At 39.9% G+C, this 23426-nt stretch overlaps 1 long non-coding RNA gene across 3 annotated transcripts in view; it reads right to left on the reverse strand.

The window, feature by feature from the left end:
* LOC128942446 (uncharacterized) overlaps window positions 1-21072 on the reverse strand; it is a 181057-nt gene extending 159985 nt beyond the window's left edge. For all 3 annotated transcript variants that reach the window (XR_008483620.1, XR_008483621.1, XR_008483622.1), the window contains exon 1: window positions 20612-21072. This is a non-coding gene — a long non-coding RNA (uncharacterized LOC128942446). The remainder of the gene's footprint in view (window positions 1-20611) is intronic.
* Between the last annotated feature and the right edge of the window lie 2354 nt (window positions 21073-23426).

The raw sequence follows: 23426 nt of genomic DNA on the forward strand, positions 1-23426 counted from the left end.
CATTTTTGATTAAAAATTCTCACCCAGTAATGAAAAATTAACAGATACCTGATCTAGATGAATTTAAAGGTAAGATTAAATATTTAATAATTATCATAACATACCGTTAGAGGGTTGTAGAAGTTTCAGAGCTTTCTTTTTCTATCACATGAACTGAGGTAGATTAATATGGGGTTTTTGGCACTTAAGAAAATTGAAAATAATTAATCTGTAATGGCATTGATGGAAAAAGTGTTCAAAATGTCAATAAAAGTGCTGCTTTAACAGTACTTCAAATAGTCTACTTACACAGCTTAAGAGACACATTATCTGCCAGACTACACACTTTTCCATTAAAATCTATGAAAATCTGCAGGTGTTTAATTACTTGCGCTCCCATTGTTCCTTGGCTGCAGCAGGAGTAGTTTGAACACTGTGTAAAAATTAATGTACAATTTAACATAACAGTTATGCAGATTAAAACTTTCCCTAGTTTCTGTTTTGTATGAAGAGTCTCAGACAAATAAACCATAAGTTGCTTTTCACCAGAAAGAGTTGTTTCATTATTTTTATTATTTTCGCTAATTTCAAAACATTTTGGACTTACAGAAAGAGTTAAGTATCACTATTATAATTATCAACATAAGACCATAAAATACCTGGGGAAATATTAGATGGAAAATTACATCTCCTGAGAACAGTCTAAATACATGCTCCTTTTTCCCAAAGCAGGAGACTGTTCAATAAATTCTTGTTCAGGAGTTCATTTAAGTTTTCACAGAATCAAAGCACAACTGAAGTTGGAAGGGATTTCTGGGGACATTTGGTCGCACTCCTGTGCTTGAGCAGGGCCACATTGCTCAGGCTTCTGTCCAGACAACTTCTGAATATTTCCATAAATGAAGAATCCACAGCCCTTCTTGTGTCAACCTATGTAAGGGCTTCATCACCCTCACAATGAAAATGTATTTCCTGATGTTCAGAGGGATCCTCCCACATTTCAGTTTGGGCCATTGCCTCTGGTCCTGGCACTGGGCAGCAGAAGAAGAGCCTGGCTCTGTCCTCTTTGCACCTTCACTTCAGATGGGATCCCCCTGAGCCTTCTCCAGGCTGAGCAGCCATCACTCTCTCAGCCTTTCCTCGTATGAGAAATCTCTTCACCATCCTTTGGGCCTTTGTTAGTTCTCTCTGGTATGTTCATGTGTCTCTTGTACTGGGGGAGCCCAGATGTGTCCTGGCCTTCCAGATCACCAGCACTGAGCAGAGGGCAGGATCATCTCCCCTCATCTGCTGGCATTGCTTGGCCTAACAGGATATCACTCTCTTTCTTTGCAGCCCAGGATATCACTCTCTTTCTTTGCAGCAAGGGTGCATTCCTGACTCACATGCAGCCTGGTGCCCACCAAGACCATGCCAAGCTGCTCTCTAGCTGGGTGGCCTCCAGCATGTACCAATGCATGAGGTTGTTCTTCCCAACATGCAGGAGTTTGTACTTCCCCTTGTTGAACTTCACAAGGCTCCTGTTGGCCCGTTTCTCCAGCCTGTCAAGGTCCCTCTGGATGTCATCATGATTCTGAAGCCTATCAGCCAGTTTGGTGCCATCAGCAAATTTGCTGAGGGTGCACTCAGCCCCACTATCCAGACAACAAAAGAAAATGTGCAATGTGACTGGACCCAGTATTGAAACCTGGGCATCACCTCTAGTCACTGGCCTCCAATGAGACACTGCACTGCTGATCACCCCCCTCTGGGCCAGACATTCAGCCAGTTTTCAATCCACCTCACCACCCAGGCCACGCATCATCCAGGCCATGCAGCAGCAGCTTCTCTATGAGACACCTTAATGGTGTCAAAGGTCACACTGAAGTCCAGGCCTCATCAGACTGGTTGCTTCATCACAGAAGTTTATCAATTCAATCAAGTCAGAAGTCAGGCATGCTGACTACTCCTGATGATTTTCTGATACTTAATGTGCCTGGAAATGGTTTCCAGGATTAGCAACTCCATCTCCTTCCAAGGGACCAAAGTGAGGTTTGGTCTGTAGCTCCCTGGATCTTCCTTCTTGGTCACCTTGCAGCACTTCTAAATCTTTTCTGTTAGAATTTCATCAATGTCAGAAGGACTCACAGTTTGATGTTTTTAGCCAAGAGCATCTAGTATCTTGGGTCTGAACAACGTACAAAGAAGGTCAAGAAATCTGGGATTTCTTTTGGCATTTTTCCAGGATCCAACCTGCTTTTTTGGCAGGCTTCTTATTTTTCTGTTTCATGCTTCATCTTTTCAAGGCAGGTCCACAAAAGGCAGCTAGTATTTAAATATGTAGTTCATGAATCCTGAATCAAATATACACATGTACTCAAGGACCATGAAGGGCATTCCCCTACATCTTCAATAGCTCTGCCCATTGCATGGTCTTTAGTACCATGCTTCACCCATGATCAGCAGTCCAGGACCCATTCTGGGACCAGGCATCTGCTTTCTTTCCATACAGAAAACACTTCTAATTTCTAACACATTGTAGGGTGAGAAAGCAGGAAAGAAAACAAGCCTTATTTTGTGAAACTGATCAGTGATGCTGAGTTGCATTAACTCTGCAGGTTTATGTGTTAAATTCAGAATATCACTCTCCAAGCCAACCGTCGAGACATCCTCCACCCTTGCCATAGAAGCTATCCTACACTACAAAAGAAGAAATAATTAGCAATGGAACAAAGGAAAGAGGGAGTGTGGATATGGATAACAACAGGGAGTAGTCTCCAGGATGCACCTGGACCACTTCAAGGATAGTAGTCTCAGGTCTCACTCATTGGCCCCTTCTAAAAATTTTTTTAATCTAGCCAAAGCAGTCCAGGATTTTGCAGTCTCTCTCTAGATTAGCACAAACTATCTATTTGCCTCTCAAGTGAACCGCATGGGATGCCTGTCTAAAGGGATAGAGCTCATTTCTATTAGCCCAGGTCCTTGATGCAATGCTGAAGAACCCTGTTCCATTTCACTTGCCCTGATGCTACACACTGGTTCCACAGCATCTTGCAACCCCAATCTCAAAGTTTCTTCTTTATATTCTTCCTGAACCTTTCAAGATGCAGTCATCCCACTGCATCTGCATTGCAGACAGACAGGCAGGTCCCTGGGCAATCTGTATTTTTTTGTAATCCTTTGTGAAAACAGCTCATTGCTTTCAAAGGTATCCTGGAATATATTTTACAGTATTGTTGCTTCTTTAGATAAAAGGGCACAATTAGACCTTTCACTTGGCAGATGTCTCTTATGTGGCAATTACTGTCTAGTGCTCAGGATGGCCATCAGAGGTAAACCATGCCCAAATCTGTTGCAAAAATGTGAGCTGGATGAGATCAACTGCTTTGTTATCCATGTAGGCTGTCTGATCAAAGTACTTTTTTCCCTGCATAGAGAGCACAACATGTCCTATCAATACCATTATAGTTAGTGATGCTAACTTTAGTTTTATGCAAGTTATTTATAGCTTTCCACATAACCATTAGGAACAGTAGAACTCCTACCTTCCTTGTTTCAAGGCAAATTTCAGCTTTTTCTATGCTCCAGTCTGAGCAAAGAAAATAACCTGGAAGCTGTGTGGTCCTGTTAGCAGGGGATTGCACCCCAATTAAGAAGCTCTAAAAGAAAGACTCCAAAAGGCAATCCAGACATTCCTCAGTTTAGATGACAAGGAGATTTTTATTAAACTCCTTGACCTAGAAGTATCACAGTCTTTGCTGTTCAGGGCTGAATGTCACTCTCAGTCCTGAAAAGTGCTAGTCCCAGGCTTCCCCACAATATGTCTGATAGCGCATGAATGCTGCATGAGGCAGTAGTATAAGTCTCACAAAGGGAATTTCCTCCCTCTTTATACCTGCTGCTGCTCACCACCAACCCTGACCAGCTGAGAAGGCATCATTTCATAGGAGATTTCCAGATTTTGCTGATTTTGCAGAAGCAAATTGCCTTATATAATTTCAATATTTTCACAAAGCTAAAAATACCAAAATAGGGAGTGGAAGGGAAGTGATGAGGTAATCATGTTGAGAACGCTAAATATATAGAATAGAACTAAGAGAGCAATACTTGTATTTAGTAGCTGGAAGAACCTGGAGCATGAGAAAGAAAGAGACAAAGACTTAAATTCAATTCTTTTCTTTTCCTATTATGCAGGACTGCAGCATCAACAACCAGCAATTGAGCGAAGAGATACATCATTAAACTTATTTATAGCATTAACTACTTTGCATTCATCCACACAAGTGAAACTGTAAAAAGAAGAAAAAATTATAAAGGCAGTGTGTGGTTCTTTCATTAGCTTGTCTGTAATGTTGGATTGGTCCATAAATTAATGTGTAAAAAAGGATGGGGGGAAAAAAAGAATTCAAAGCTTTGCCATTGTAATTATAGCTCTTTAAATATCAAAAGACACAAAGAAAGATTCCTTTTGAAAAGAGTACCGATTCTCTTGGCAAGCCACTATTAAATACTTGCATAAATCTACGGTCTGTATCCTGTAAGTTGAGGTGACATTGCTATCATGGCTTGCAGGTCTCTTCACATGACTATTGGTGCAGCTCAGTGTTATTTATATTTATATATTATCAGAACACTTTGATGAGATAAGATGCCTTCTTTCTGTCATGAGTGAAGGGCTGGTAAGTAGCAACTGAGAAATCTTGCAAGTAAAAGGGCCTTGATGAAAAGTCACCTAATTGATTTGGACTGTTCCAGATGCAAGCTCTGGAAGTCTCTTTGGTACAACTCAGACATTCAGATGCAGTTTCATCACAGATTTACCAGTAGCTCCTCCATAGTGTGCACCATATGCAAATACCATGTCACAGCAGCAAGAAATCTATCTTCATCCCTCTGTCTTCAAGTTCACACAATATCTGAGCCCAGGGAGCCCCCAAAACTAACAAAATATAGTAGTAAAACATCTCCTAATATGCAGAGCAGAGTGGATTGTTGGGCACTGCAATTTCTAAATTAAATGCCACAAAGCTCAGTTCTCACCCACAATTTATTCCCTCACAGGCAACCTTTCCTTACATTGTCCCAGCAAGTCTTTTGAAGGGTGCCACAGAGAAGGATCTCATTCTTGATACCTGCCAGGATAAATCAATGTCCTTTGGTCCTTTACAGATTGCAAGTTTCCTCAGGTCCAGTCCCATAACAGAGCAGTAGCTCTAGCTGTTTTTTAAAAGGGCCAAATCCCACACTGCATGGGGTCTAATAATGTACTGCTCCTGAAATAAATCAGAAACAGGCTTTTGATGAAGTTGAACCACTGCTCTCACAAGGTTGAGATCAATACTTTTCTGAGCAACTGCAGCCCCTGTGGGTTTTTCAAGGGGCTGGTTGTTTCCTCAGGCTGCCCAGAAGTTGGCCTGTTGATGCTCAACAGTCATAGATAGAGCCCACATGGAGTGCAGCATCAGTAAGCCTTGGTTATGGCACAGCTTCTCTTCTAAATTGACACTTTCAAACAAAATGCAAGACACAGCTCTTTAAATACACAAAGGAATGAGAGAGCTCTTTGGTGAAACACAGCAACTTTTCCCCAGATGCTAGAAACATAAGCCTGTGCCTGGAAATGGGCACTTGCAGGACTATTTTTATGAAGCCAGAGAACCTGGGTGCTCTCCTCTTTCCAGTCCTCAAGCACAGTCAGAGGCACTATCCTTTCTCACTTACAGGTATTAACTTTACTTTAAAGGATAATCCAGCTGAAAAGAAGCAGGGTGACTTTGTTGGTCCCCTAATGGGAATGAACTGGACTACAGGAGGGGAATATAGGAATGGACCATCTCAGATTTCATAAATGGGACATGTCAGAAATGTAGAGCCCAGAGGAGGTATGGGACACACCACACAGCTCCTTCCCATAGCTCCTACTGAGAAACTCGTTGAAACAGCTAATTTCTAAGTGCAATACATTGACAAAGCCAGCTACATGGTTTGGACAGTCTCTCTGCTGGTGGTGTCATATTTGAAGGAAACTGGATTTAAGAATCATCAGGAAGAAAAGCAGATGCTATCACAGATGCCCTAAACCATCCAAAATACGCAGTATTTTTTCCACAGACTTTCCACAGTTCAAGAGCAGACCCTCGAGGTACAGTGTGCTGCCTCCTAAGAGTGACTTGACACCATTTAGCACAACTTATATGCATTCTTCTTCATGAGCTAACAAGCCAATTAATTATGAAATGCAACAGGTTTTGGCCTAAAGCCAAATTGCAGTGGTGTCATTAGTCTTTGCTTTGTAGCAAAATCAAGAGTCCTGCCTGGATTACATTCTTTGAACTCTTCAGTTCAAGGATACTGTGCTGTAGAACTCTAAGTAGGTGCTGACACTTCCACACACATCCTAATAATGGGCACTATAATGGTAATAATCTTCCACATTTGTAAAGGATTTTTCATTTTTAAATGTTCAAAATCTCTTCGTAAAACATGTGACCTCAAACAAACACCTTTCCTGTGCATCTGCCCACCTGAAGATGAAGAAACAGTACCTATATTAGTACATAAAGTTCACCTGGAGGAGCTGATCCACCTGCAACAGTCCTACCCCATCTACAGCAGCTTGCCCCTGCTCTCAGTACTGCCCCTATTTCTGACTGCCTACACCTTGGATTTTATGCAGATTATCCCTATAGATTGATTGCTCACAAATGTAATTTCCAGGAACAGTATTCTTACAAAATAGATGAAGGATGTTTACCTGAAAAATATTTTGTTTCAATGAAGATGTGTTAAATTAGAATAATACACTAAAGATCACGTCTGCTGGGTCTACAGTTTACATTTTAAAACTATAGATGCACAGGAAAAAAAAATCAATAAGCTCTGAAGCAGGGACACAATTTCAAGAAAGATGGTGATCCCCTAAAGATTTTCCCCAATTAGGCTACACCTCTACCACAACACTTTAAGGTCTTCCTCTTGAGATATCTTTACTTTCCACCTCATTTCATCACCCAGCGCTGCCGTGCCACCCCCTGGAGTCGCTCTCTGAATTGCTGAGCAGGCTGGAGAAGCTGCCATGAGCCTCCCAACCCATCAGTGCAGCGTGCATGGCTCAGTGGTGCGAGCGAGAGAGCTGCAGCCAGCCGAGCAAACGCTCGGTTCAGAAACTGGGAGGGCTCCGTCTGAATCCCATTCAGCATTATTTATTATAAAGCCTCATATTTAAGCTAGCAGGATCAATGGCTCATCTCATCAGATTTCTGTATAATGTGAAACAATGAGAATTCACCCTGTGACTTCTGTGGTGCTGTTGCTGCTTCTGATAAAATATTATACAAACACATTAAGGAAACCAATAGAAAACACCTGAGATATCTATCTACGTTAAAGTTTTATTACTTCTGGGGTCTCAAAAGGCTTAGGAAACATCACTGAACATTGTTTCATACATACTCATGAAAGGGTAACGTAATAAAACCAGGTCAAACAACACTGAATATTAAATTTAATATAAAGTATGCAAAAGAATGAAATACAAGAGGTGTTGGAAGAATTATTAAAAAATAAGGAACTGTACTTGTGATTGGGGGGAGGGGGTTTGGTGAGGATTTTCTGGTGTAGTTTGATGGGGTTTTAACTGGCACACGAAATTATTTTACATCCATAGAAAGATGCAATTAATTTTTACTTTTTTTTCTGACTAAATTTGGAGCAGCTGAGAGGTTGGTTATTTCTATCTTTAAAAATGGACTTATAATGTTGCCATCTGTTGGCATATGACAGATATAGCATCCCACAATTCCAGACAGAGTCACAAAAATGCAGAAAATTAAAGGGACAGATGTGAGAAATACATGCTCTCATTTGGTTCCAGTGTTCACATCTGTTCCCCTCAAAGATTTTTCAATCACTTAAATCTGTCCACAGAAGCTAGTACCTTGAAATGTTATGGCATTTCTGGTAATCATAAAAATCATATTCTAGTAGAGTTTATTGCATTCCAAAACATCACTGGGTTCATAAAAATCTGGTTTCCATCAAGAGGACACAAAGTACATAGCAACATTACCTGTCTGCTTAAGTCCCCTCTCCTTCACAAACCCTAGCATATCTCACGCAGCTGTAACATCATGGCAAGAACAAAATTCCAACAGGTGTCTGCAGGTACTTTGCCCAACACCAAGAAAGGAAATTGGCAGCTCTTCTTGATGGTGCCTGCACGTTGCCCTGTCCCTGTGGGATCCTGGAGAGTGTGACCCCTGTGCTGATGATGTGAAGGCTCCTCTTGTCCATTAAATATTTGCATTCCATTGCAAGCACATCTGCCTTTATTTGCAATGTCACCCATTTCTTTTCACCATGCTTTTTACAGTCTGCTTGCTAATGCTTCCAACAACAACCAAGATTTTTCCCCCTGCCTGCTTCCCTGTCCCAGCTCCTCTAGTCACACAGCATCAGCCCCCTCCGGCTCCCTCACTGATTTGGAAAGTGTAAGACCTCACTGCTCCTCACAGACAGAGATGAAATAATCACAAAACCAGTCACAAAGGTTATTACTCTTCCCTCCACTGCCCCAATTTTCTACACCTGTTAGCCATTTTCCTTTGGATTTGAACTTTGAGTATCATTTCCATCCAAGAAGACAGAAAAAGTACAATCCCTACCTGCCTCCCCACCCCTATTCCCTTCATGGGAGTGGGGACTAAGCATGCTTGCATATTTGCGAGACACACATATTCTTCCATGGGAAAACATGTACCTCCTTTTTTATTAATGGATAGGTTTTAATGGAGAACAGAGAAATGATGCTCAAATTCTTATTTCGTTTTTGGGTATGGTGAGCCCATTTTCATCTTAAGTACAACACACCTCCTCTGTAATACACTACATAAATCCTCTCTCAAAATGGCAGCATCATCAAAAATTAAAAGGTATAGTACAATGCAAACAATATTGGAACTACATAAGCATGTTGATTATTCACATGAATAGTTTTTGGTATTTACAGAAAGCATTGACTGATGCAGCTTGCCGGCCCTGTGAGCACTATGTTAAATCATTAAAGTGCAAGCAGACTTTATTTGTATTGCAGTAATATTCTGCATCCCCATCCCAGAACCCCAGTGTGCTCAGCACTTACAAACAACCACTTCCTTAGAAATCACGACTTGTATTTGAGAATTAATTTTTTTCCTTTAAGAACTAATTTAATCTTTGACAACTCCTCATTTTTCTACCTATTTTCAATTATTTTGAAGCACAAAATGTCCTGCAGGCTACCAACTAGAAGAAAGAATTGCTCCACATGCCTCCTGGATGAAACACCAAAATAAGTAGAAAATCCTAATTATTGCATATTCCAGAAAGGTCAGTGACCTATATAAAATTCACAATACATAAGCAATTACATGTTTGGCTTTAGCTGATAAGTGATAGTTGAAATAGACTTTCTGGTCCCTCTTGCTCCTCAGGTAAATGAATAAGATTGTAATGAAAACATCTTTTCCTGAAAAAGATTCTGAATTTAAGACCAAAGCAATTTTTGTGTCAGCTGGTACTTAGCACTGCCTGTCTAAACATGATAAAAGTTTAAAAATAACAGAAGCAACCATAGATTCTTAAATTTCAGATGCCAGCAAGCAGTAGGACCAGTGATTCAATATTCTCTCAGTAGGCTGCCCTTTGCTTAGATCTTGTGGCCACATAGCAGGGCCATGATTTGTACTGCCATGAGAAGCCAACCCAGGGAATAAGGAAAATACAGAAAACTTAAATAAAATTAGGGTTTTCATTGCTAATATGGAGTCTCCCAGAAGCATTTTGTTTCATATTTAATTATACTAAAAAGCTAATTATATTTATATACTTACTACAATTCAGTCAGAAAACAGGTTCAGCCTAGGGTTTTTTTACAGAGAAATGCGTGCTTGATCTACAGTTAGCAGTTTCTCCTCTTTTTTCGTGTTTCTCTCCAGACCAAAAATTCTGTGCCAGACATCCCACTTCATTCAATTACTTACACAACTGTTTGACCCTCAAATTCCTTCTCAAATTAGTTGGGGGGTTTTGTTTTGGTTTTTATTTGTTTTGGTTTGGCTTTGGATTTTTGTTTTTGGTTTTTTTTGGTTGGCTTGTTGGTTGGTTGGGTTTTTTTAGTTTTGTTTTTTGTTTTTTCTAAGTTCTAGGACTATGAGAAACAGCTACAGAAGTTAATTTTCCTCACTCAAAATCCTAGCTGTGGTAGAGATCTGTATCACCTAAATTCAATCATCTGACCAAAAAGCCTGCACCAAAAGTCTAGAGACCAATAGTTCCAAACTTCTTAACACAACAAAACCGCAATAGCCTCTGGGAGTTGTTTTGATGTTATTATGACCCTGGTCACTACTGGAGACAATAACCCGCCTCTTTCCTCCATCCACTGGGAAGCCAGCTCCTGACCAGGTATAGTGAAGTTCAGCTGCTGACTTCAGGAGCTTTTGAGAAATGCCTGGTTCACTTATGAAATGTTACATAAAAGAGACTCACTATGATATCAAACTCCAGCTCTTCAGTAAAAAGAAGAGCAGAGGCAGCAGCCAAATTTGTGAGGCACCCTATTCTATCAGTCTTGCATCTCACCCACTGTCAGGGACATAAGCAAAAAACCAGTCAATATTCTGAATCTTGAAAAGGCTTGCGCACAAAAAAAAGGTAGTGGGATGCCTGGCGCAAAATGAAAACAATGCTGGCCTTGCACTGAATGCATTTGAATCATTTTTAATTAACATACAAAAATCAGTAAACTTGTAGAGTGCAGATTTAGAGAGCAGGGGGGGTTCAGTGTGAGACCAAAACACACACTTACCTCTGCCTCTGTGCATTGGGAGGGCATGACTCATCAGCAGAGCACACTGTGCCAGCACACAGCTCTCCAACCCTGACCGGAGCAGGAGGAGGCTCTGGAGTCAGAATTGCAGGTGGAAACAAGACCCACACCCACGCTCGCAAACAAGGGGTTAATAGCTCGTTCTGTCCCCCTCCAATCAAGCCACTGCTGATAAATGCAGAGCGACACTTCCTTAGAAATCAAAAGTTACCAAAACAAGTCGATTTCAAATCCCGCGCTGTGATGCAAACAGATTTTTTTTAAAGACAAATATACAAATCAGAAAATGTTCACCTGGCCGTTTGTAAGAGGAAAAAACGCTTGAATGCCCAATGCTCCTGTGTCACTAGGGAAGGGCCGTGTAAAAAGTGCTTCTGTTTATTTCATTAGCATCCATTTTCATCAATACCCAAGATGGTATCATTTCACACACTAGAAAGCAATTGCCAGAAACACGCTTTCAAAAATGTATCAATTGATCAGAAAGTGCTGATGAGATGAATCAACTTATGCAGACCAAGGAGAAATATGCTCATAATCCCCTCGCAGCTGGAAGAAACTGAGTGCGCAGCAGCCTGGATACAGCCGTAGCAAAGCCCTTGGGCTTTTTGCTGGTCATGCCTAACACTCCTACACCACTGCCACCTGCCGGCAAACAGCAAGGCACACCTTTCATTCTGAAAAAGATAAGTAAAACATCAGCAGTACTTCCAACCGTGAAGTGTTAAGGCTGGAAGCAAGGCATGTGCAGGATCCAGAGCTGCAGCAAGGCACCTGTGTTCACCTGGAGACACCACAAGCTTGGAAAGCACAGCGCTTCCATCAGCAGCATCAGCAGCACTGATTGATGTTGCTGCTCCCTTTTAGGAAGGATTTGCCTTTCCACAAGAAAAATCAAGTCCTAAATGTTCTTTCATTAAAGACAATGCAAAAGCTTCCATTGACTCTGGTGGGAACCTGCAAGTGACATTTACAAAGCACTGACCTGCTGGATAACACTTTCCCTTTTTTTTTGACAGTTAATCTATGCAATCAAAAGAAGAAACAAAAATAAAAGTGTAGTGCTAAGTCAGTACTCCACATCATTTTCGTCCTCTCACTAGTCAGTTTAGGTTTTCCATGAAATCCAGAGGAGCCTTTGGTGACAGGCCCAGCAATACGTGCACAGACCCCTCAACAAACCTTCGTTGCATCTCTTTGAGTGCCAAAGTTCCACACTGTTTACACAAAAAAATTGACAGTGTGAATGCTTTTTCATTTTCCCTGGCCAAAGGGTGGGCCAGCTGATCAATACAGATTGGAACACCAGCAGTGAGTTTTCCTGTGCATTTATTTGGGATTAACTGATGAGAAGGAAAAACATTCAGTTCTGAAAACTCGGGCATCAGCCCCAAAAGCAGAGCATCTTTCACAGGTCTAGAACTGGTTAAAATTTTTAAAAATTTTGGATTAAAAATTAAACTTTGTAGATAGAACAAAGTAATAATAATAGCAATAATAGCAAACAATTTACTGCCAATGCAGTGATGCTCTTTTAGGAAAGAATGTAGATTTTGTGATTTAATGAGTCTTCAGAATTTTTCAATAGAACAAGATTGCGCCTAAGGAAACAAGCAAAAAAACCAAACAAATCTTTGTTCTGTAATCATTAATCTGTAAACTATAACTCTGTAAGCTTTAATTTGTAAATTGACACATCTATATTATTTATGCTACAACAAGATCTAGGTTATGGAGCAGGCTCCTTTTAGCAGTAGGACAATATAGGAACCCACCAAGTTTCCAAGATAACAAAAGAAGAAATCACAAATGGAGGATCTCATCCATCAGTTGCCCAGGGAATCATCCTGGAAGCAATAGGAAGAAGATTCTCTGAGCAGCCTGTGTGATTCACACCACAGAATGCAGCAAGTTGCCCTCATTCCTTGCCATGGGCAGCAGGCACGGACTACTCCTTCAAAGCAGGCAGCAGTATAAAGCCAGCTGAACCTCACCTTGTGGTGGGGGTAGGACAAAGACTTGAGCTGCCTGCCTCTGGCCAGCATCACCCTTTCTGGTCACATCACCTAACCGTAAAAAGGCAGAAAAATAAAGATTTTGAAGGAGGGTACAGAGATAAGGTGGCACTATGAAAAGAGAGTGATGGTCTTTTTAAGAAAATTAAATTAAAAAATAGAAAGAGATCAGCACCTTAGGTTACTTCAGAGGAAGAAGTTGGTACAGTCACAGTGGAAGAAGTGGTGGGTAGGCTGGGAAGGAGCTGTGAAATGGAGTTTGTGTGCAATGTGCTAAAGAAGTGATAAAGTCTTAGCAATGGCCTAGGGGAAGAAAAAAATCTTGACAAAGTTGGAAACTGTCCTGCACATTGAAGTAAAGTAAGGCAGCAATTCCCATGCCAAAATAGATGTTATAACACACAACATAACAAATTAGAAAAAGTTATGTGTGCAATTGGATTGGAAATAAGAGGAAAAAATTGCAACAATTGGCTGTAACATGCAGGAGAGGCAAAGACAGTACCTAAAAATATAGTGTCCTTTATAGATCTGAAGGAAGTAAGAAAGCAGAGCTCCCTTGAAGATAAAAATGGATTGTGGAACAGTTGATATATAACAGAAAGGATAGTTTGTCTTCTTTTAATATATTACTCATATCTTTATATAGATAATGTGAATGAATAAAAGAAAAAATTTGTATTTATAAAAAGGCAAAGATTTAAAATATAGACCCTTTAGGGACTTCAATTAATGGTTGGCCATTCTTGAAGAGATATCCCACAGGTGGGTGACTGGGGAGGAGAAAGCAGTTTGACAACAGAGAGTGAGTTAACAAGTATAGAAATAACACCAGTCTCTGAAAAAATTTTAAAAAAGATATATAAAAGAAGGGACAGAGGAATAAAAGCTGAAACTACTCTGGATTTCCAAAGGGTATGTAGTCAAAGTCAGTATTATCCCTGCTAGGAACTAGAAAGAAATTATCAGGAGATCATGGGGGTTGCTTGCAGGGAGTACAAAGGAAAGAAGCAGGAAATGGAAACTAGAACAGAACTAGAAAATAAAATGACGCAGGTAGGATTTCCAGTGATTTTAGAGAAGTTAAAATGAAGAGGGAAGTAGAAAATCTAAGAGCTGAAATGAACACTGATAGATCTACAGTCAGAGAGTAAGCAAGGGAAACAGAGCATATAGCATGTAGAGTGGGTAGTTGATGCCAAAATGAAATCTGAGGTATTAATTCACATTCAAGTCAGAGGAAAGCATGGCTTTCTTTTTTTTGGCCTATGATCTAGGCAATCTCAAGAGATGAAGCCTTCTCTTTACCCAGGAGCCCAGCTTCCATTATAAAATATTAAAGCATGTGTGTTATAGAACATAACTAGATAAATGAAACATCATAGAGAAGTAAACAAGCAATATGGCATTGAGCAGAGATCTTGCAAATGAGGGGAGAAAAATATCAGCACTTTCTTTCAGTTTGGGTCTGGAATCTATCCTGAATTTGAATTAAGCATGAAGATCAAAAGTGAGTCTAGTTAATATTTAAAGATATGCTTTGGGGGAAAGTCTTGTTTTTCTGATTATTTGTGACTAACTTTTAATCTTTAAATTTTTTTTATTACACTTTCTGTTGAATAATATTTTAAGCAGTGTATCTTTTGAAGTTCCCCTAAGCTCCAATTTGAATGTGATAAATAACATGCCTTGGAACTCAGAAATTACCTTCCATGCTCAAAATATATAAACTTGAAAATGTTACATTATATTTTTTCCTCCTCTTTTGTGCAGTTTCTTTTTCTTCTTAAAACTTTGAGGGACTTTTTTGGGTGTAATGGAGACCACCGTCTCACTTGCTGCCCACACAGGCTCCCAAGCTCTATACCTAATAGAAAAACAAGACTCAAAAGTGTAAAAAACACTAAAAAGGCTTATCTAGATTAAATATATTATTCTTTAACCCTTTATCAGCATCAGAACAAGTGTGGATTATTGGTTGATTATTTATTTCTAACATCTTTCATTCAGAAGGATCAGCAGCTCACTCCCCAAACTGTGAGGTGCTGCCATTCTAGAAAGGAGCTTATCTAAGGCCTAAATCACTGAAGTAATAATGTCAAATCTAATGTAAAAACAGCATCTCATGACATGTCAACTCCTACTCTGTCCATTGAACCCTATAACCTGATATCTAACATGATACAATTTACTAGAGGAGATCTTCTATCCCACTTTTTGGAAATTATTGTTTTACTATACCAGTAAAAGGTCCCTACATCAACTATTCAGAAAGCAGCCATCCTAATTGCATATTAACCATATCCTTTTTCAAGCAAATAATATGAGATATCTCTCACAACAAGTATAACAGCAATAATTAATATGAAATGCATTATAAACTCCTCAGGAGTTACTAGTTTAGATCTCTTGTTTGTTGTTAATCAGAGGAAGAAAACAGATCTCTGAAGGTAGATAGTATCATATTGTGCTTGGCCAACTGAAAGCCATTTGACTGAGAACTTCATTCTTATACTTTGCTTTATATCTATAAATTATCCAGTAGAAAAAAAAATCTTTTTTTTTTTTTGAAGCCAAAATGAATCAAGTTAATACAAACTTGGTTACAAGCAAATATTTCTGTAATGAACTAACAGCAGACTCTGGGAGAGTGAATAGATCCAAACTTCATTCAACTGCCCCTGAAGCAACAATCAATCAGTCTCTCTTAATAGCACTAAAGTTGTAGGATATAAAAAATTACATGGCCTGAGTAATAACCTCTGAGAAATGTAGTTGCAGGCATAATAACCTTTGATATCACTGGCACAGGGGAGCTCTCAGCCTTCCTGAGGGGCAGCACAGGTCTCCAGTCACCAGAGGAACATTCTGTTTCAGGGCTGAAGATGTATTTCAGACACCTAACAGCCAGCCACAGCTCAATATCCACAACAAGTGACCACTGTTCACACACAGAGAGGTGTGTGCTTCCATGAGGGACCATTCTCTGGAGTGGGCTGGTACTTCTGTGTGTGACACCAAACAATACTGTCACAAGCACAGCCACAAGCTGGTTCACTCAGCTGTTTGTTTGGTTTGTTGTTTCTTTTTAAAGCCTTCCCAATGAGCAGTTAAGTTGTCACAGTTCATAGAGTGACTTCAACCTGATGATCTCATGAGTGCATATCTGCCCCCAGGAACAGAAGTGCCAAGAGGATGAGTTGTTTATCTCTGGTCCCCAGTGGCAGAGTACAGCTATGAAGGTCAGACATTACATTTGCCAGAAGTGACAGAGTTTCTGCATCTACTTCATCATTTCAGCACCCATAACTGAGAACTCTCCAGACATGTGAATGGCAATCAGGAGGGACAAGCGCATATGGGAAGCTGAAGGATGCTATAACATATAATACCTCCTTGTCATGTGTATTACTTCATGACAGCTGGAACTTCAGAAGGTCAACCCATCACTAAAACAAAAACAATCTTAAAGTAATTACAGTGGACAGACATGCAGGGCACCCCTGCTTTCATTTGATGCTGTGTCTTGGAATTAAGAATGTCATTATGGGATTGCAGAAAAGAAAGAATGATAGAAACAAAACTGAAGTGAGAGAGAGGTTAATATACTGCATACTGGAAACTGTTATATTAACCCAAATGTTTTTAAAAACAGCAATCCAACGTCCTTGGCCTTCTTTTCTCCTAATTTTTTTCTTCTTTTTTAACTTACATGCTTAAATTAATTGTAAGTTCCTATAACACCAGATTAATAGATATCTGCATTTTAAACTCAGGAGCTGTTTCAAATCAACTGTAAGGATCCATAAACAAAGAATGATGGTCATAATTTTTCTTGGAAGACACAAACATGGCCCACCTTCCAGAAATAAATGAAATAAATGGATAATTTGAATGAGTGAGTGGGAACAAGAGTGAAAAACAAACCATAAGGATTGTATGAAGGTTGTTTTAGTTTAAAACACTCTCTCATACCATATACATACAATATAAGATTAAAGGGAAAAAAAAAGTTTTTCTTTTGCAGACCTCATTTTATTAACATTAGAAAAATTTCAAAATAAAAACATTAATGAGATTAGGAATATCTGTAATGACTCATAAAACATCTCAATGACCTTCTGAAAAAATAAAATACACTTCTGAAATGATACTTTAATTCAGGCATTGTACATTGAAATAAAACATTTATAATCTCAATTGAAGACTTAGCTGGTATAACAGAATTTGAAATGTAATTACTATACATAATACACACTTTAAATTTTGATTCAAACAGTGTCTTAGGGTGCAGTTTAAAAAAATATTATTTTTTAAACCTAAAATCTAATGTCCCCACACTTTTGCGCATCCTTTTGAATGAACAACAGTGGAAAATCTGCTAAGGCAGATAAATTGTTGCTATTAGATTTCAGAAGGATCAGTCTTTAAAAGGACAGGAGCTTACTGTTCCTTCTTTGCTTTCCAATGCAAAATCTCATCAAGTTACAACTGTAGTAATTATTAAATTTAAAAAATGAAGGGAATACTCATTCTGCTTTACTCTAAATTTTGATAAGCCTAAATCACAAGCTATTGATTGTTAATTATTTTTTTTTTTTTAATTCAGAAGCAAGAACAAGTCCATATTCTGATGTTTCAATTTCAGAGGAAATACCCAAGTTCAGGGAAAATGTAAGACTGTGCTTTTATTTTTAAGTCAGTGCCATACTTACAGTAACCTAAGATTCTATAAATGCTGAGAATCTTGCTTTTAATTGTTTGTGTTTTCTTTACAGGGCTCTAACTATGTATAAGATTTCTTTCTGGAAACATAATTTTGTTGTTTAGACCAAGGACTAATAGACCCATCAAAATAAGAAACATTTCTATTATTCCTGTCTAAAGAAAGCAGTCATTTTTATGAGCACAGAAACATTGCTGGATCATACCAAACAACACATATCTCAGGTGATTGGAATCCTGTTGGCAAGTATGAATTTCTTCCCTTCTCGTGGCTCTTTTAGCTCAATTAGCATCAAAGAAGTTAAGCTCTCAAGGGAAGAGATAAGAAGTTGAATGCACCTCAGAAACTGGTATAAGCAGGACCAGATGCAGATGCAACACATCACAGCACCACAGAGGCACAGGTCACTCTAAGAGCAATCCAGGTGTAGGGACTCTCCAAGGCCAGAGACCAGAAAGCAGGGAAGGCTTAAGACTCCAAAACTCCTCTTTTCACACCACCTCTGTGCAGCAGCTCATGCCTCATCTTATCTACCCCGCAAAGGCTTCCCATGGACCTGGAAGTTGCAAGCAGCAGATGTGAATATACAATGCACTTCAAAGAGCTCACATTATGTATAAAACCTCTGGAAGCTTAGTTAACCATCTGATTTTCTGGAGGTGGCCACTACTCAGAAGTGATGGGTTTGGCAAATCTGTCCCTGCTCATGATGGGTTTAGTTCTGCAGATAGTAGAGAAGCAGCAGTGCTAGCATGAAAACAATATAAAGCTGCCTGGCTGCAGTTAGAGCATCTAGCATGTCCATGAACTCTCACTTCCACTTGGATTTAGTCTCTGGACTCTCATTTTTGTTAGTTGTATAAGAGTCTAGGTTTGCTAAATTGAGAACACAGCCTTTGGTTCCAAGTGCATTTTTGTCTTCAGCTAAATCTCTTTCCACAGATGCCTAACAATCTCCAGTTAAATCTATTATTATTAAAGTAAACTGCACTGAACTCTTACAGGTCTATGCAGAATTTTGTGCACGGAAAAAATGGCTATGAACCATCATTTAAAAGACATAGCAATTTCTACTCTTAATATCCAAAACTGAAAACTTTCAGCATCCTTTGATAAGACGACAAATCTGCTTGCTCCCTGCCCACATAGGCAAATGCTTAAAAAAAGAAGTGTGTTGAGGTCCAAGGTCCATTCCAATATCTGTGTTTGTCAGCAAGCATTCAGTGGCTTTAGAAAGTACACCAGAACAATTGTGAAGGCGAGATACTAAGCTAAGAATGAAATTAAAATATCTCCTCAAGTACATGAGGAGGATTCAAACATTGAATCAGCATTGCATCTTAGATGTTTTCACAAGAAAAAAGAAAAACAACAACAACAAACAAAACGATAACCAAGAAAACCTCAAAACAAACAAACAGAAACCTCCAAAACACAAAAACCCCACCACACCTGTGAACTGAAAAAAAATAGCTGTTTATAGAGGCTGATGTGCGTTCAGGATGTAACTACATGGGAATCATCATGAAGGGTAATGTGAAATTCCTGCTGCTGCTATTCAACATTAGGTAACAATGTTGAAAAAAGTATTGCATGATGGCAGAGTCCTGGTGCAAACTAAATGCAGCAGGCATGGCAAATACAGGCCACTAATGCAAGCACTATCACCTAGCTCTGGCTTAAAGCAGCTATGATGCCAGGAGTAAAACCTGAACTGACGTCAATCTGCTATAGGCAGCTCACTTCATCTTCCCCCCTCCACTTTCTCCTCCCACACCACAGTTTGTGCTGCACCCTTTGATTCAGGGACCACGTGCTGTGGTGTTTGTGCAGACACCATCTAGCACTGTGAGCTCTCATTTCTTTGTTGTGGTTTCCAGCAGGTAATGGGGAGAGTCAATAATAAGAATTTAAACTCATTTTTCTTCTTAGCCAATTGCCACAGCCTATCAGATAACAAGATTTCAGAAAATACAGAAAAACATTTTGTGCACACATAGCTTGCTTTCGGGAACTTCTGTTAACATTCTTGCAAAGCCCACACAGCTTCAGGCACAGTGCAAACATATGGGAGTATACAGACTGAAGTAAACACAAAACAGTAGAAAGAAATATCAGTAGATGTAAAAAATGAGGCCAGTAATACAGATTAAAAATAACACGGATTTATAGTACATATTTTAATAAATAACACTGCACATTCCAGTGGGGGCTTCATGCATTTGACACACTGAGGTTATTGCTTGCTGCACAGTTGTGTTCCCAGAATTTCCTTAGGAAGGTGCCCAGAACATTAATATAATCAAATATCTGGAAGTACCTCAATGCCACAAGTGGCACTAGAGTAAAATGGATTGACCTAGCATGGATTTACACACCCCCGCCCCCCTCCCCATTTTAATTCAATTAAATGTGAAGGAGAATAGTGCTCTATAGTTTGAAGTCCCTTTTTTCTTCCTTTAAAACAGAACCAAATAAACCAAATCTCAATGGCTCCCTCTGCTGTCATGTTTTAGAAGTTTCATTATATTTGTAAATCCCTCTTAAAAACAATTTTTTCCTTCCCCAGTCAGTGAACATCTGGTATTTTCACAACATCACACAGCGTGCCAGCTTTAAAGAGTCAAAAAAACCCTTCATCCAAAAGCAAATTTCTCAAAGTGCAATTCAATGCTTGCTTATCAAGGCTGGAATAAGTAGCATCCCTTCATGTTTGCATGGCAGCTACATGTAGCATCATGAAAAAACGTTAAAGATGGTTTATCATCTTTGTAATCAGCTTTGGGTTGATGTGTATTTAACTGCATAGGTGTGGATTTTGACTCTAACAAAGCCAGACCACTTTGCATGAAACAACTGTATCTTTAACAAAACAACTGTAACAAATACTTCAGAGCTGTGGGAACAGTCCCAGAGAGAGAACATGTTTCTGCTAAAACAGAAAATACTCCACAACAAATTAACTAAGCTGGAGAGCTGTGCTGCCTCTGGCAAGCATTCTAGATTGCTCTTTGCCAGGCCCCAGGGACAGATAATGGTCATTACCTGGCACAGGTGAGCAGCAAAGCAGCAATATCAGGCTGTCTTGTCACACAGCTGACAAAGATTTGTCTGCCTCTCAGCATCTTGGTAGGAAGTTTAGCAACAAATACTCCATCAGAGACCTAACTCCAAGCCACAGAAGTCAACAGGTCACTCAAAAGAAGCAAAAGCAGACCCCAGGATCTGCCCTCCCACAAATAAAGAACTCTGGAGGATATAATTTATTGTCAGTAATGTACAAAAAGGGAGGATAATAGAAATCTGCAGTGCTCGGTCAGAACACAGAGGTGTCAATGTAAGAGAAAAGCAAAACCCCTCAGTGCTTCCCTTTGCAGTCAGCGGAAGCACCTCCCAGGCACAGAGTGTGTGGGGGCAGGCAGCTGAGCAGGGATGTCCCCCCAGCAGCGCTCCCCTCTCCGGGGCTTCCTGGCAGAAGCACACACTGCTGAGTGACAGTCCCTCAGTGCCCCCTGAAAGCAGACTTGGTGCCTGAGGTTAATGGAATGACGGCAGAGAACATTTCCACACTAGCCACAGAATTTGTCTCCATTGCCTCCGTCTTCTTTGTGCTCCAAACCCGATGCCTCTCAGACCGGCAGCTATATTTATCCCTCGCACACAGGGATGTTCTCATGGTGCTAAATTAAGCAGCTTCTGTCACGCCCAGGACCAGCCATAACCCTTCCCTATTGGCTCTCCACATCAGAGTTCTGGGTGCATTTGTGGAGCCCTGTCTGAACCCAGCACAGATGTACACACCGAAATAGTCACCTCACTCATCTGGCGGTGAAAGCTGAGAGCGCTGGGTGTCCCACACCGTACACGTCCACTTCTCACACAGGATGCATTTAAACTGCTGAGAGACAACTTCTCCTTGAACTGCCAGGGTATCACTCACACCTACAGCCGAATTCTGCCTGAAGATTGTACCCGCTGTCATCTACCTCAATCCCCTTCCTCCAGGAAACATGCCCAAACCCATCACATTTCCAGTCTTCCCATATGCTTGCCAGTATAAAAACATCCTCTAGATTTCAACGGTTCTTTTCTTTTTTACTTTTTCCCAGCTCATTTTCACTGAGATGGTAGGCTAATTCACCTACAGGAGGGAAGTTTAGTTTATTTTTTGCAAAGACACAAAAACACTCTAATTTATTACTAACAACCTGGTAGCTTGAAATGGTTTTGCTCTCATTTTGCTAAACTAGGCTCACACCTTAAATTCTATACATCTAAATACAGATAATTCTTATAACATGCCAGATTTAACTTGGAGATATCCAATCCTAATCTGACAAAAGAAAATCGGAAAGGGTTTTTGAAATATTCCAAGTGAAATTTGCCCAAATAATATTAAGACAGCTCCACATTTCAAACCTCTCAAATGCCTTCAGCTTACAATGATGGTTCTTTGCTATAAAAGCCCATATCCATTGAATATCAGGCAGGTCTTATTCATCTAGATTGCAAGTATAAAGTACTTAATCAGCTTCTTAGAGGCAGATACTGCGTACCAGTATTAGGGAAAAAAAGCTTTGCAGAATGTCCAAAAAAACATTAAATAATGGCTCCTTGTATGGAATTTTGTGTTCTCAAAGACACAGTTATAAGAGTGATGTATGTATTACATTCCCTCCAGATTAAATCTTTTTACTCTCATGTTTGCAAGAAGTTGGATCTTTCTTTCTTTAAGCTGGGCCCAGCTGCTACAAGCTTTCTGGTTTACTGGCATTACTTGTAGTACTTCCCAGACTGAAGGCTTGGAAGGAGGAATTTTCATACAAGAATTGCTGATATTACAGAGGGGAAAAAATTTGGCACATTTAAACCTGTCACTTCAATGTATTTGATGCTGGAAAGCAAGAGGGTAGGAGATGAATACAATTAGTTAATGGGAGCAGAGATCAACCCTATTCTCTGTGCTTTTTCAGACAGGGGACAGAACACAGCCTCCCAAAACTTCTCTTGCATTTTTTCCAGACTCTGCCTACAGAGCTGGAATAATTACCCTGACTTGGGATTAACTAAGTGTCAGAAAGCCTGAAACAAAAGAAGCTTGTTAAACTTAACACTATTTGCATGCTCAATTAATTTATTTCCTCACCCCTTCTAGATAAAGGAGAGTCCACATTATTGACATGAAACCATGGCATGAAGGTTTCATGTGTTCTACAGAAGTGTTCCAGTGTTCTACAGAAGACCTGAGGCACCAAAAATCCTATCCCCTCCTTTCCTGTAATGCTGTTAATCCATGAATTTGAGGCAAATCTTCTCATTTCAACCCCATTGCAGACACGTTGACTATGTCAGATGCATCTTTTTGTTTGCTTACCCAGTGGATGTGAACTGATCCTGCTTTGAACTTCCCAGATGTGATCCAGCTGTGAGTCAGAAACCTGCAGCAGTCCAGGGGTGTTGCTGAGCTGGTTAAGTAGCAAAGCTCTAGGCCAGAACTCTGCTGCAGAGGCTGGCACACAGGCAGCAGAGGTGCCTGACAAAGCTGACAACTAGATGAGCACTTGCACAGGTAACAATCAATGTCCACAATGTATAAAAAGGACTTTTTCCATCCTAGCTGTTATTTTTTTCACAAATAATAAACTATTTATAGCGGCAGTAAAATAATTTGTGTAAATAACAACACACTTAAAATTCAATCTCTTACAAAAGGGCTCTACACTGAGCTGAAGAAAAAAGAAACATGAATACTCAGGGTAAAATCTGTAGAATATGAGAGGTAATACCCAGCAGCATCTCACCCCTGCTCTGGGAACAGAAGTTCCTGGAAGGAAAACCTGGATTCCTAAGCACTTTTACC

Source organism: Melozone crissalis, unplaced genomic scaffold, assembly GCF_028551555.1.
Source record: "Melozone crissalis strain CALT ecotype California unplaced genomic scaffold, PUWL_Pcris_2 ptg000042l_1, whole genome shotgun sequence".
Lineage (NCBI taxonomy): Eukaryota > Metazoa > Chordata > Aves > Passeriformes > Passerellidae > Melozone > Melozone crissalis.